Consider the following 13,419-nt stretch of genomic DNA (forward strand, 5'->3'; position numbering starts at 1 on the left):
AGGAAGACAGAAGTCAGCATCAGCCTGGCCAGGGAGGCCAGGACCCCATGTCCCAGGAGGAACTACAGAATGGCAGTAGTAAGCTCCATGACCCCAGGGATATGCAAGCTGAGGCTGGGGACATACAGGCCTAGACAATATTCTGGGAGGTGGCAGGATGGTAGGCCAGCATCACTCTCAGCCCTGGCCACCCAGCTCCACCCCTTTTCTGGACAGGCGTTTCCAGAACATTCTGAGCACATGAGCCTGTGGGACTCTTCCAGATTGAATACCCTAGATCCCATCACAACAGAGACAAGGGCTGATGATGCTCTGTGTGGCCCTGATGCCGGCTCTCTATACCCTTGTCTCAGGCACCTGGTGGGCTCTGCTGTCAACCGTGCCCTGCCCCCTAGCCAATAGCCAGCTCTCTCTTCGGCCTCACCTGGGCCTGGCCCTGGCCCCACCCTGGAATGTTGCTGTATAGTTCAGCAGTGATCATGCAGGGTGAGAGATACGTCTTTTGTGGAACAGGGGCCGAGTATGGACTTGGCTTCCAGGAAATGTTTGTCAAAGGAAGGAAACAGGGAAGCAGCAGGGAGGAGTGGGGACAAACAGACACATGAATGCAGGTGGGCTCTTAGAAGCACGGCCCCAAAAAGCTACCTCTGCCCGGCCCCTGGGGACGGTGTCATCTATGTAAGACACAGTGAGCAGGTGGACAAACCTCGATGAAGGCCCAGGGAGGCTCCACTCTGCAGCTGCCACTTCCCCTGGTGCTCTGCTGCCCACTTGGGCTCTGAGAAGGCCCCCAGGTGACTGAGCCTAGGGGTGCTGTGTTCTGCCCACATGCACACATTTGCTCTGGAAGCCCAGGCTCTGGGTCCCACCTCCCTAGAGGAAGGGGACACTCCCCGGCTAGAAACACCTGCTTGGTCTATGAGACACTCAGTGGTGCCTCTCACTGCTCTTCCTGAGCCCTGCACCAATGGAGGGGTTGCATCCTCCCGGAATGGCAGTGGGGTGGGAAATGGCCAGCCCATAACTAGATCACAGGGGTTTTGCAATGAAAGGAGATCCTGCCCATCCAATAGGAAGAAAATATATCACAGAGGTGAGGGTTGGTGAAGGTTCCAGAAGGTCTGTGTTCTGATGACCCCAACCCCTGCCCAGCCCAGGTACTGGCACACAGTAGGTGCTGATAATTCAGTGGCCTGATGGATGCATGCGGGAGGCCTGGCTTCCACACTCCTGCCACGGAGGCTGGGGCTCTAAAGCACACTCTAGGGGACATATGCATGATGGTTGTGCCCATGCGTGCCCCTTTCTCTGGCAAGGACCCTGCCTTTCTGGGCTCCCCTGGTCAGAAGGTGCCCACCCTCTCTATTTAGGGCTGGGAGCATTCCCTGTTATCAAGCTCTGTTTCTTTTCTTGACAAGTTGGTGGGGGCAGAGAGGTCAGAGGTCCAGGGAGAGCGGAGGCTGAGCAAGGCCATTCCCTAACCCAGGGCTCCCCATTCCAGATTCTGATGCCCATGGCGATCCTTGCTGCCACCACCTACACCAATGTGGCCCTTCTCTTGGGCTCTGTGTCACAGCCTCCTTACTTAGCCAGGAACTGACCTGAACTGCTTACTTAGACAAACAGGGAGAGAAAGCGGCCACGTGACGGCTAAGGTTTCCTTGACCAGAGACGGGAAGACTCACACACACACACACACACACACACACACACACACACACACACACACAGCACAGTCACTCGCAGGTCAGGTGGTCATGCTGCCCAGGCTTCTGTGTCTCTGAAAAGCAAGTGACTGGCTGCCCTTCTTCACCCAGAAGAACGCCCTCCCCGAGCACTTGTTTTCTGCTTTCTGGATGTGCCAGGGGTTTGCAGGGTGGGAAGCCCAGTGGAGTGAGGGAGGAAGCGGGAGCAGAGGGAGGGGGCAGAGCACCCGCCCAGCCCCAGCCCTGCCTCTGTCTGGTGTTTTCCTTCCGCCCTCCCCACCCAGAGGGCAGATGTCTGCTGGGAAAGTGTGGCCGCCCAGCCATTCCCTGACTACAGGGATAATCCTCAAACCTAGAGAGAATCCCAAAGCCCGACGCTGGGGCCACACAGGAGGGGAGCTGAGGCTCGGAGAGAAGTCCCTGTGATCAGTGGCAGAGCTGCCAGTGCGCTGTGCCTGGACCAGCGGTTTTTTAGCTGCAGTCCATGGTATAGACTTTGGTACGTCTGGGGGTGAGGGAGGGTAGAGAAGGGGGTGTCTAGTCCAACTCAACAGGAGCAGCTCTGCCTTGGGTCTGTTGCTTGGGAAAGGTGTGTGGGCCAGAGTCTTGAGGACTTTTCCAGCACGGGGACATCTGTGCCTTTGCTACTGTCCCACGGCAGCAGGCCTGTCCTCACAGCCTGAGATGGGCCCACTAAGACAGAAGGGGCCACATCTCTTGACAGGCAGAGCTGAGACCCAGGTCTAGAGGAAGAAGGCTAAACGGCGGAGAGTGGGGGGGCAGGGAATGCCAGCTCTATGGGGGTCTGCAACCAGCTCGCACCCTGCCCTGGACTCAGGCCTGACCCCCAGGACTCCAGAAACTCACTGCAGATGCATCTCAGGAAGGCCACAAAAAATGAAATGCATGGCCAAGGGTTCCCAAATAAAAGCTAATTCCTGGGCTGGGTGTGGTGGCTCACACCTGTAATCCCAGCACTTGGAGAGGCGGCTGGGGTGGGAGGACTGCTTAAGCCTAGGAGTTTGAGACCAGCCTGGGCAACATAGTGAGACCTTGTCTCTAATAAAAATTTAAAAAGTTAGCCCGGCATGGTGGTAGCACCTGTAGTCACGGGTATTCAGAAGGCTGAGGTGGGAGATCAGTTGAGCCTGGGAGGTCAAGGCTGCAGTGAGCTACTGCACTCCACCTGGGTGACAAAGCAAGACGCTGTCTCTTAAGAAATTAAAAAGGCCATCGCTGGTGTGGTGGCTCACACCTGTAATTCCAGCACTTTGGGAGGCCAAGGCCAGCAGATCATGAGGTCAGAAGTTCCAGACCAGCCTGACCAACATGGTGAAACCCCATCTCTACTAAAAAAAAAAAAAAAAAATTTTTTTTTTGGCCAGGCATGGTGGTAGATGCCTATAATCCCAGCTACTCAGAAGGCTATGGTAGGAGAATCGCTTGAATTTGGGAGGCAGTGAGCTGAGACAGCGCCACTGAACTCCATCCTGGGTGACAGAATGAGACTTCATCTCAAAGAAAAAAGAAAAGAAAGAAAAGAAAAGAAAAGAAAAGAAAGGAAGGAAAGAAAAGAGGCGAATTCTGGCCAAGCCCCTCCTTCCACTAAAGCCCTTCACATATGTTATCTCACTGAATCCTCACAATAACTCTATGAGGCGGGTAATATTATCACCCCATTTAATAGACGCAGCACAGAAATAAATGTGAACTAACCTGAAGCTCACACAGTTAACAAGGAGGGGGGGGTGGGATTTGAACCCGGAGACCTCAATCCTAGACTCTGTGTTCTTCACCAATCCCCACCCCACTGCCTCAGCACTGCGCAGGGCTCCTCTGGTGGCCCCAGCCCCCGGCCCAGCACACCTCTCAGGCTCTGTCTGTCGTGGGCACTCAGCCCTGAGTGCAGCTTGGTGAAGGGCAGCTTGGAGGAGGAGGAAGATGGGAACTCAAGAAAGGAAGGGCACAGGGAGGGAAAAGAGAGCAGAGGAGGCAGGAGAAACACCTGGTGGTGGAGAAAGACACAGAAAGGGAGGGAGAGTGAGAGGCAAGGGATGAGAGGAATAGAGAGAAGGAAGATACAGAAAGAGAGAGAGGGGGAAGAGGGCAGCAAGAAAGGAGGAGAGGAGACAGAGAAGAAGAAAACAGAAGGGGAAGAAGGTGCAGTCGGGCAAGAGGGAGAAAGAAGGAAAGAGGAGGGCAGGGGATAGATGGAGGGAAGACGAGGAGGTGGGAAATGAACCACTGAGAAGCAGACAGAAGTGGACGAAGAAGCCAGGAGCGACAGAGACAGGCAGACGGCGGAGAGGAGGTCAGGGCGGGAGAGGGCCTTGGAAAACCGAAAGGCAGACGGAAAGCAAGCCCGCCCACCGAACACTGAATACCTAACAGGAGATGACAAATCAAATGGGAATTACTGCGGTAAAAACATAATTAGAAACTTGATTGAAGTTAAACAGAATTTACATAACACTGCAAATTAACTTTACACGGAAACTATTCACTGGGAAGGCAATGAAAAGGCATTTCATTAGTAATCTATATTTAAACAATAGGCACAATGGAGCCTTCTGATGAGGAACTTGGTACCTTCCACCGGAGCCAGTGCCAAAAACTACGGGAAGACCAAGCACAGTGGGTGCTCCAGGCGGAAGCGGGCAGGGACCAGGGGGGATCCCTGTGCCTGCTCGTGCGGTGGGGTGGGAACACAAACAGGCCAGGTGAGCTCCCGGTGCCAGTTCTGTCTTTGACTTGCTATGTGGCCCGGGGCAAATGTCTTACCTTCTCTGAGCCTCAGTTTCTTCACCTACAAAATGAGGGCAATGGAGAGGCAGTTTATGATGGTAGAGGGTTATAAGATTGCAGGTTTTGGAGTGAAATGCAGTTCCAAGATCCTCCCTGCCCCTTGTGCGCTATGGCATCATACAAGCATCTTCCTCTCTAACACTGTTTTAACCATCAGTTCAGTAAGTCCAGTCCAGTTCCGCCTGATGTCACCAAAGCAGTACGAGGATTTAGGGGAGAATGGGTAGGGCAGGCTTAAAGAAAAGTGAGTCTAAAGGTACGGGATTACTCGTCCCCTCCGCCAGGCACACTAATGAGATTACCCGAAGCCTCCTGCCACCACCCTGCCATGGAGCCATGCATCATCAGAGCAGCTGCTGCTGCTGCTGCTGCCCTAATCCCCGATGCAGAGTCGGAGGGGCATTTCCCTTGACTCCTGCCTGAGGAAGAGGGGATCCACAAGTCCCTGCCTGGCTCCATTCCATTCTCAGCCTGGAGAAGTCTCCTGAGCCTCCTCTCACTCCCGGTCATTTCAGATGCGCTCACTCTGCAGACATGCTGAACTTTGCTCCTGCGGCTCCTTTGCCTGGACACACTCTTCTTCACCCACACCCCCCGACCCCCATCACGCCTTGCCCAGCCTCTGGCCTTGTTCAGGGAAGCTATACTGTGTGCAGCCGTTCCTGACCAAGCCAAGGCTGTTATCTCTGCGCCTGCAGTCCTCACTGTTTGCCGGAAGGTGTGGGTTTTTTACTTGTCCCCCCACCACCCCACCTGGATTGCCAGGTCTCAGTGGAGGGCCCCTAGGCTGCCATCTCTGCACACCCTGACCTGAGCCCTGCATTTGGCACAACACAGGTTACTTAGCAAACACTGGTTGACCTCAGAGTGGTCAAGGGAGGCTTCCTGGAGAAGGTGGGACTAGAGCTGCACACTGAATGGGGAGAGCAACTGACAAGACCCACACCTCTGCTGCGGAGGAAGGGGTGAATGGGCCCAGGATCAAACCTCAGCCAGAGTGGAAGGATAGCTCAGAAACTCCTGAGTCTGTTTCCACTGAGTCTTGGGGTGCCCTCTCCTATGAACTGCAGCACAGGGCAGCTGCAGTGCCCCAAGACATACTGCTGGTGGGTGGCAAAGCTGGAATTCTAAGTCAGGCTTAGGCTCCTGAGCACCAAAAAGGTATGTCCAGGAGCCAAAGGAGCGATGGAGCGGTGGGGAGCTCCGGGAAGGTTGGAAGCACACCTGTTCCTCGGGATCCTACCCAGCCTGGGACCTGGCCTAGAGGGGGCACTGCTGATGTTATCGGTAGAGGCTGAGAAAGAGAGAGACAGAGACAGAAAAAGCCTGCAGTGAAGCAACACTGACAGGCAAGGACACAATCGCCCACCAAAGGAGAGAGCTCCCCCAACCGGAGCAGGCACTCAGACACTCACCACCTGGGAAGATTCTCCTCTTTTAGGATAAAGGATCCACACTGGCTCATGCGCTCAATAGGGAGCTGCTGGGTGCCTCTCCTGCTGTGGGCAGCACGGGAGCTGCCACCTGGAGCCCTGTGTTTTGGGACAAGTGTCCCAGTCAAGGGGGAGGAGCCCTGGAGAGGAGGAGGGAGGTCCACAGTGCTAGCTGAAGAAAGTGCAGAAATGAGGCCAGGCGCGGTGGCTCAAGCCTGTAATCCCAGCACTTTGGGAGGCCAAGGCGGGTGGATCACGAGGTCAAGATATCGAGACCATCCTAGTCAACATGGTCTACTAAAGATACAAAAAATTAGCTGGGCATGGTGGCGTGTGCCTGTAATCCCAGCTACTCAGGAGGCTGAGGCAGGAGAATTGCCTGAACCCAGGAGGCGGGGGTTGTGGTGAGCCGAGATCGCGCCATTGCACTCCAGCCTGGGTAACGAGCGAAACTCCATCTCAAAAAAAAAAAAAAAAAAGAAAGTGCATAAATGAACGAACAGGGCAAGAGGCTCAGCCAGGGTCAGGGAGTGCCAGCCAGGGTGACAGGGAGGGCCCCGGCATGAGCCCACCCACAGCCCCTAGCCCCTGTGTGGCTAAGTGTGGGCAGGAAGGCAGTGTGGTCCCTCCTCCCTCTCCATCAGCCCTGGCCAAATATGGCTGGTTTACTGAGGCCTCTGAGCCTTTGTGTAGGCTATTCCCTCTGCAGCATACAGAGTCCTCTCCATGCACTGCCCAGCAGAGTCTTGCTTGTCCATTTGGGGCCTGCTTTCTGTCCCTTCCCTGGCTGTACTTTCTCCAGCTCCTCTGCAGACCCCTTCCCCACTGTCACTCCCCAAAGGGCTGGGTGCCCTGTGACTCACACTCAGCCTCCTGACCCTCTCAAGCACCGCACACTCTGGAGTGATCTCATCTGCCTCACGACTTGCAACACCATCAATCCACGACAACTCCCAAATTTATACCTCTAGTCCAGGACCTCAATCTCCTTCCAGACTCATATATCCAGCTGCCCACTCAATCTTTCCAGTTGAAAGTCTCAAAGGCATCTCAAACTCAATGTGTCTGACACAGAACTCCTCAGATTCACGCAACGCCCCCCACCAGCCATTGTCCCTGGCTGAGCACCTCCCTTTTACCAGCGGCTCTTGTCCCAAACCCAAGGGCCTTCCTTCACTGTGTCTTTTAAAATCCTCCACCTCTAATCCGCCAGCGAGCCTACCTGCTTGGGACTCTGAAATACATTCAGCCTTTGATGGCTTCCTCCACTACCCCTTCGTCCCCGTCCCATCACCTCCACCTGGATGTGGGCAGCAGCTTCCCAGCTATCTCTCTGCTCCATGCTTGTCTGCCTACAGGAGTGGGTCCTCCATGATCTCTCCGACTTCACCTCCAACCCTGACATCCCCCCAGCCACACTGGATGACCTGCATTTCCTTCAACAGGTCACGTGTACCCCTGCACACTCCCTGGCTGCACTCAGGTGTCTGTTAAAAGGCCACCTTAACAGAAGCTTTCCTTGGGCCAGGCAGAGTGGCTCATACCTGTAATCCCAGAACTTTGGGAGGCTGAGTCAGGTAGATCACTTGAGTCCAGGATTTCGAGAGCAGCCCAGGCAACATGGCGAAACCCCATCTCTATTGAAAACACCCAAATTAGCCACACATGGTGGTGTGGCCTGTAGTCCCAGCCACTCAGGAGGCTGAGGCGGGAGAATCACTTCAGCCTGGAAGGTTGAGGCTATAGTGACAGAGTGAGACCCTGCCTCAAAAAAATAAATAAATAAATAAGAAAAGAAACTTTCCTTGAGCCGTCAAAGAACACCTTACTTTACACTGCAGACTCTGTGCTCTTACCTAGTTTAATTTCTCTTCTTCAAACTTAGCATCGCCTCATCTATGATATATTTATACATTCACTTTTTAGGTATTTATTCTCCATGTCTCCTCAGGAGAGCACAGACGCCATGAGGTGAGGGAGTTCTGTCCGCTTTATTCCCTGTCATATCTCGGAAACTACAAGAGTTCCTGACAGATTTACTCGGTAAACACCTGGGGAGTGAATGCATAAGCAACGCCGCCTCATCCTCCTGAGGGTCTGCCTGAGGAATCAGCCAAAAACTCACCCCTGGGCAACAAAGTAAGACCTCCATCTCAACAAAAATTTAAAAAATCAGCTGGATGCGGCAGCACATGCCTGTAGTCCCAGCTTCATGGGAGGCTGAGGTGGGAGAATCGCTTGAGCCTGGGAGATCAAGGTGCAGTGAATCATATTCGTGTCACTGCACTCCAACCTGGGTGACAGAATGAAACCCTGACTCAAAATAACAAAAACCCCAGCCCTTAATGCGGGCCTGGCCTGGTGCAAGAGTCGGTGAATGTTTGATGAGTGAACTAAAGAGTAAATGGCTGGGGGAATGAACCGCTGAGTGGATGGAGGAATGGGTGAGTAAGTAGGTGGATGGAAGGATGGATGAGTGGTGGAGGGACGAATGGGTGGATGAGTGTGGATGGACAAAAAGAAAGAGGGATGGATGGAGAGATGGACAGGTAAGTGGATGGATGATGGTGGGTGGATGGATGGGTCCCACAGGCACACTATACAGACAAGTGGTTGCTTGGCCTCAAAAGCAGAACCTCTCTTGAGAGGATGAGTGCAGCAAAAGGTCAAAGGAAAAGCACAGAAGCTGGTATGGCAAATAGGAGAAAGCCAAACTGCCGCGGCGTGGCCAGAGCTCACCGTGTCATCCCTGGCAGGCACGATTAACTTCCCTGTGCCTTCTTGTGGGCTGAAAATGCAGATAATAATAATTCTTGCCCAGAGCTGCCAGGGAGAACTTTGGAATTTTGAATGCTGCCACCAAGGGAACCACAGCCACATCCCCAACAAAGCACGTCTCAGCTAGCTCTGCCTTGGAAAATCCTCTCTTCTTAAGCCCCACCTGGCACTGTGGACCTCGTAGTCTCAGAATCCTGCATCCACAAGGGCTGGGACCCCTGGCTGCAGCCCTAGAGTTCCAGTGGAGCCAGGCTGCTAAGATGGCTCAACGAAATCAGACACAACTGGCTCACAGACTTCTGGAGAACTGGGGGAAGTCTAGGACCTCAGCCCAGCGCCTCATTTTGAAGAGAGACAGACTGACATCCAGAAGCCTTTTCTGGCAGAATGAACACCCCACAGGGACAGAGAGGCCCTGCAGCCAGGACCAGGAAAGGCCGGGAGAAGCTGCTGCAAACCCTCTGCTCTGGTCCGGCGCATAGGACTTCTGGCTGCCTGGGCTTGCCCTCTCTATACTTAGGCAAAGGTGATGGTATGGCCTGGGCATCAGGGGCTGGTGTTACCTTTCGGGGTCTGGCAGCTCAGGGAGAAACAGCGGCTCCTCTCCTCACACCCCTTGCAGCATTGGTCTGACGCCAACAGGCCTCCTCCTCTTCCTCCTGGGTACACAGAAGAGAGATGGAACGTGTGTGAGGGCAGCCCGGTGTGCAGACAGCCATCCCCTCCCCTCCCACCTCCGTCCCTGCCGCCGAGCTAATCTCAGCGGCCTCTTGGGTCACTTAAACACACCCCGGGATGCCTCATTTATCAGAGCTGGCCGTGTCTGCCCCGCCCAACCGCACTCCAACCAGCCAGCCGATTCCTCCTAGTGGGATTTTAAAAAACAGATAAATATAAGTTTCGTTTCTCCCCAGGCTGGGGACTTTGTGTTGTTGTCTCTCTCTTCTTAGTGAGAAAAGCAGAACGCCATCACTTTCCTGTGCGGCCCCCAGGCAGGGTGACAGGGAGAAGCTGTCGGGGGTATTTTTAGCCGGGTGCATGAAGCCCTTGCCATGGCCTCCTCTCTGCACCGTGCCTGGCTTCGGGGAATTATCTCACACGGCCGGCTGGCAGCCACTTCCAAAGCCACTCTGTGACCCCTGCCTGAATTCTTTCCTCATTATGAATTGCTCACCAGATCCCTGACCAACACTTGGAGCCATTTTATGTGTACGCACCTCCTCGGGAAACCCAGCACTCCCTCGCCCCTCCTACGAGGTTTAGGGCTGGCTGTTTTGCTTCTAACTGGGAGAGGAGGCCCAGATGCAGAGTTTAAAGCAGAAAAGAGCCCTGGTGATGATGTGGATTGTGCGTCTCGAACTTCAGCTGTTCCCCCATGCTCTTCGGGACTCTTGATCTGAGCTGAGCTCTAACTGTGTGATAACTTAATTCATGTTTACCTTCCACTGACTTTTTTTTTAAAGCTCCAATAAATCTGGCCTTGTCCAAAGCAATCATGCTCTGGAAATAACTGATTTGATAGGCTAGTTATATATTTCTGATATACTTTAATAAATTGTAACTAATAAAACAAAAATGTATGTTCTTTTGGGTACTACCTAATTTTTGAATCTTGCCGTAGACTACCAGAATTACATGGGCCAAGCTCTGGCAGACTCCTTACTGTCCATCAACCCTTACGTTGTACAGAAGGAGAAGGCTGGCTGGCGGGACCCACGAACTGGTCAGCGTATCAGGCCAAGGGCAGAGTAAGAAGTTCGAGCCATGGTATGCTCTAGTCTTTAGAACCGTCTCTTTCCAGCACTGGGCAAGACCATTGCTGGTCTCACACTTGAACTAGGCTGGGAGGATCTAGGTGGATGGGCACGAGGCATCTTAGGAATGGGGCGTCCCAAAGGAGGGCAGCAGGCCAGGCCAAGGCCCAGGGCCCAAAATGGCATCTTTTCCCAGCATTCTCTGAGGCCTCTGGTTCACTCTGCCCCTCCCATCAGGCTCCCCTTGGCTAAAGTGGGATCACAGGGGCCAGAGGGTGAATTCTCTCCTCTCTAGGTAGATCTGGAAGCACAGAACATGTTCCTGAGCCCGACAACCTGTGCTCTTGGCTCTCTGACCCTGTGGGCTCCTGGGGGGCTCCGCACTAGCTCTGGGCCTCGGCCGCCCTGTGTGTGCCTTGAGAGCAGGCTGGTGATGGACACCCCCCAGCGCTGGGGCCTCACTGCTGCTCTCCATCCTCTCCCACTCTGCCCATAGGTTGGAGACCCCGGCTGGGCCCCTGGCCGGGTGCCCGCCACCTGCCCCTCCCTCTGAGAACAGGATGTGGGTGTCAGGAGGTGAAGGAGAGTGTGGGGGTCGGGATGGGGAGTGGCCTCAGGACGGGACTTCCTGAAGCCAGATCGGTTTACCACAGTCAGTTGGGCCCAGGACCGCACAGCTGTGAGTTATAAATGTCCCTGTCAGAGCCCAGGCCGAGAGGCCTGCTGCAGGCAGAGGCGCCAGGGCCCACAATGCCCACCCTGGGCCCCCCAGCCGAGGGCCCGTCCTCTTGGAGGCCCTCCCCCAGTGTCCAGCCCTCATGACCTCTGAGCTCTCCTGCCTCCTCTCCCAGAGAGACCAGTCTAGTACAGCCTTTCCCTGCTCACCCGTTCCTTACCCTTCCAGGTGTGAATCTTGTGGTTCCAGCTACCAGGAGAGCTCCCAGAGGGCAGGGACCATTCTGGGCCCGCACCAGGCAGGAACCTGAAGTTTGGCGCACAACCAGCCACCCAACGACTGCTATAGGTGTGACTGTTTCAACTCACCAGGTTGCTTCCCACAGTCCCACTCGCCCCTGCCCACCAGGGCACACATGGAGAGGGAGCAGGAAGGGACAGGGGCCCTGCCTGCCACACCTGGCCAGTGGTGAGTGGGGGCAGCAGGGCTGGCCATCAGGCCTCTGGGCACAGGGCTCTGTGTCCTGCACGTGCAGGGAAGACTCCTTCAGAGACCTTCCCTTAGGGTCCCACTTTCCCCGTCTGCCCCCTCAGGGCTCCATCTGCCTGGGGTGTGAAGTGTAGACCACAGCTCTGAAGCCAGCCTGCACCTGACACCACTGTCCACAGGGTGAGAAGACAAGTCCCTGGGACCCCACGGCTGGGCCATCCTGCCAGGGCCACTGAAGTGGGCAGCAAAGGGCTGGGCCACAGAAACTACCACGAGTGGCTCAGGCTGCAGGGCCTGAGGCTTATACAATTTTGGAGGCCCTGTTTTAAAAATTATTTAAAATTATGAATATATATTTAGAATCAGAAAAGAAATCACAATAAATTCCCAGGGCCTTAGGAATCCATGCCCCTTTCTCATGAGGCCCTGTTTAACAGTTTACCAGAAATGCCTATATAGAAATGTTCCCATTTGCAAACTGCTGTCCCTCCCACCTAGAACACTCTATAGCTCCCCGAAACTCCCAGTCTTCACCAGGAGACACCAGGACGCCTAATCTTCACGGGCTTCCCTATAAGCCTCCCTCTAATCAAAATAAGAGTGATGAAATGGATAGTGATATTTGACCTTTAGCTGTACTATTCTAAGTCCTTTATGTAAATTAATCCATCTAATCTTACCACAACCTATGAGGTAGGTACTATACCCATTTTTAACAGATGAGGCAACAGAGAGGTTAAGAAACCAATCTAAGGTCACACAACCAAGATGTGAACCCAGACGGCCTGACATGGATGCCACTGCCCACCTCCCCGAGACACTTCAACAGCAGCAGCCACCTAGGGCTGACACTGAGTAAGCCCCCTTCTGATGAAATAATTCATTCATTCCACACAGATGCACTGAGCACCCAGCAAGCCCCAAGATCTCAGCAGGAAACAGAGGCCTCCTGCTTACCCCACCCCACACAGGGCAGGGCTGGGGTCTTCCCCACAGGCAGAAGTGGGCACCATCCTGACTTCCCGGGACAGGCTGGGGGTTCCTAGAGATGGGCTGGGCCCTCCCAAGGAGACCCTGGAAGGCAGGGGGCAGGGGGAGGTTTGCCAAAGGTCACAAGGCCTGTGGTCCAACTCTCTCATTTTACGGATAAGGAAAGGTAGCCTGGAGAGGAGTGACTTCCTGAGGGTCCCCAGAGAGTGGTGACCCCATGTGAGTTCTGAGGCTATCTTTCTGGAGGGGTGGAGCAGATCCTGGAGGGCTGGGGTGGCCAAGGCCAGGCCTGGGGGAGGAGGCAGGTGCCTTTTGGCCCCTTAGGAGCAGTGCCTTTGTTTTCTCTCTTTGTTTTCCATCTGTCCACAGCCCCAGCGGCCTTCCAGGCTTCCCCTGATTGTGTACAGGGCGATAAAGGGGCTGATGAGCCGGAGATCTCTGGCAGCACAGACACAGTGGCGGCGGGTGGGTGGGTGGCCGAGGGGGCCCCTGGAATGAGGCTCACTGCCGGCTGTGCTGAGTCTTCCCCTGAGGGACACTTTGCACATGGCTCTCAGGCTCCGGGAAGCAGCAGTCAGGACTGAAACCCTGGCCCTTGGACCCCAAAGCCTCAGGGATGTCCAGTGGGCCATGCTGACCCTGGCCCTTAGCTCTCTGGCCACCCAGACAACACCTGGCCTTGTCAAAGCTGTTCTCCCTTTAACTCAAGAACTGGCCATTTTCAGACTGGCCAGGAAGCAAGAGAGCAGGGGGGCAGTCAGTGTTTTACCTATCAACACCAGGGAAAC

At 54.6% G+C, this 13,419-nt stretch overlaps 1 protein-coding gene across 11 annotated transcripts in view; it reads right to left on the reverse strand.

The window, feature by feature from the left end:
- The window catches only part of ZMIZ1 (zinc finger MIZ-type containing 1), a 241,271-nt gene that overhangs the window by 163,399 nt on the left and 64,453 nt on the right, over window positions 1-13,419 (reverse strand). For all 11 annotated transcript variants that reach the window (XM_078345481.1, XM_035267860.3, XM_078345479.1 and 8 more), the window contains one exon: window positions 9,286-9,381. The gene's annotated coding sequence lies outside the window, so the exon portion shown is untranslated. The remainder of the gene's footprint in view (window positions 1-9,285; window positions 9,382-13,419) is intronic.

This window comes from Callithrix jacchus, chromosome 12 (assembly GCF_049354715.1).
Source record: "Callithrix jacchus isolate 240 chromosome 12, calJac240_pri, whole genome shotgun sequence".
In the NCBI taxonomy this organism is placed as follows: domain Eukaryota; kingdom Metazoa; phylum Chordata; class Mammalia; order Primates; family Cebidae; genus Callithrix; species Callithrix jacchus.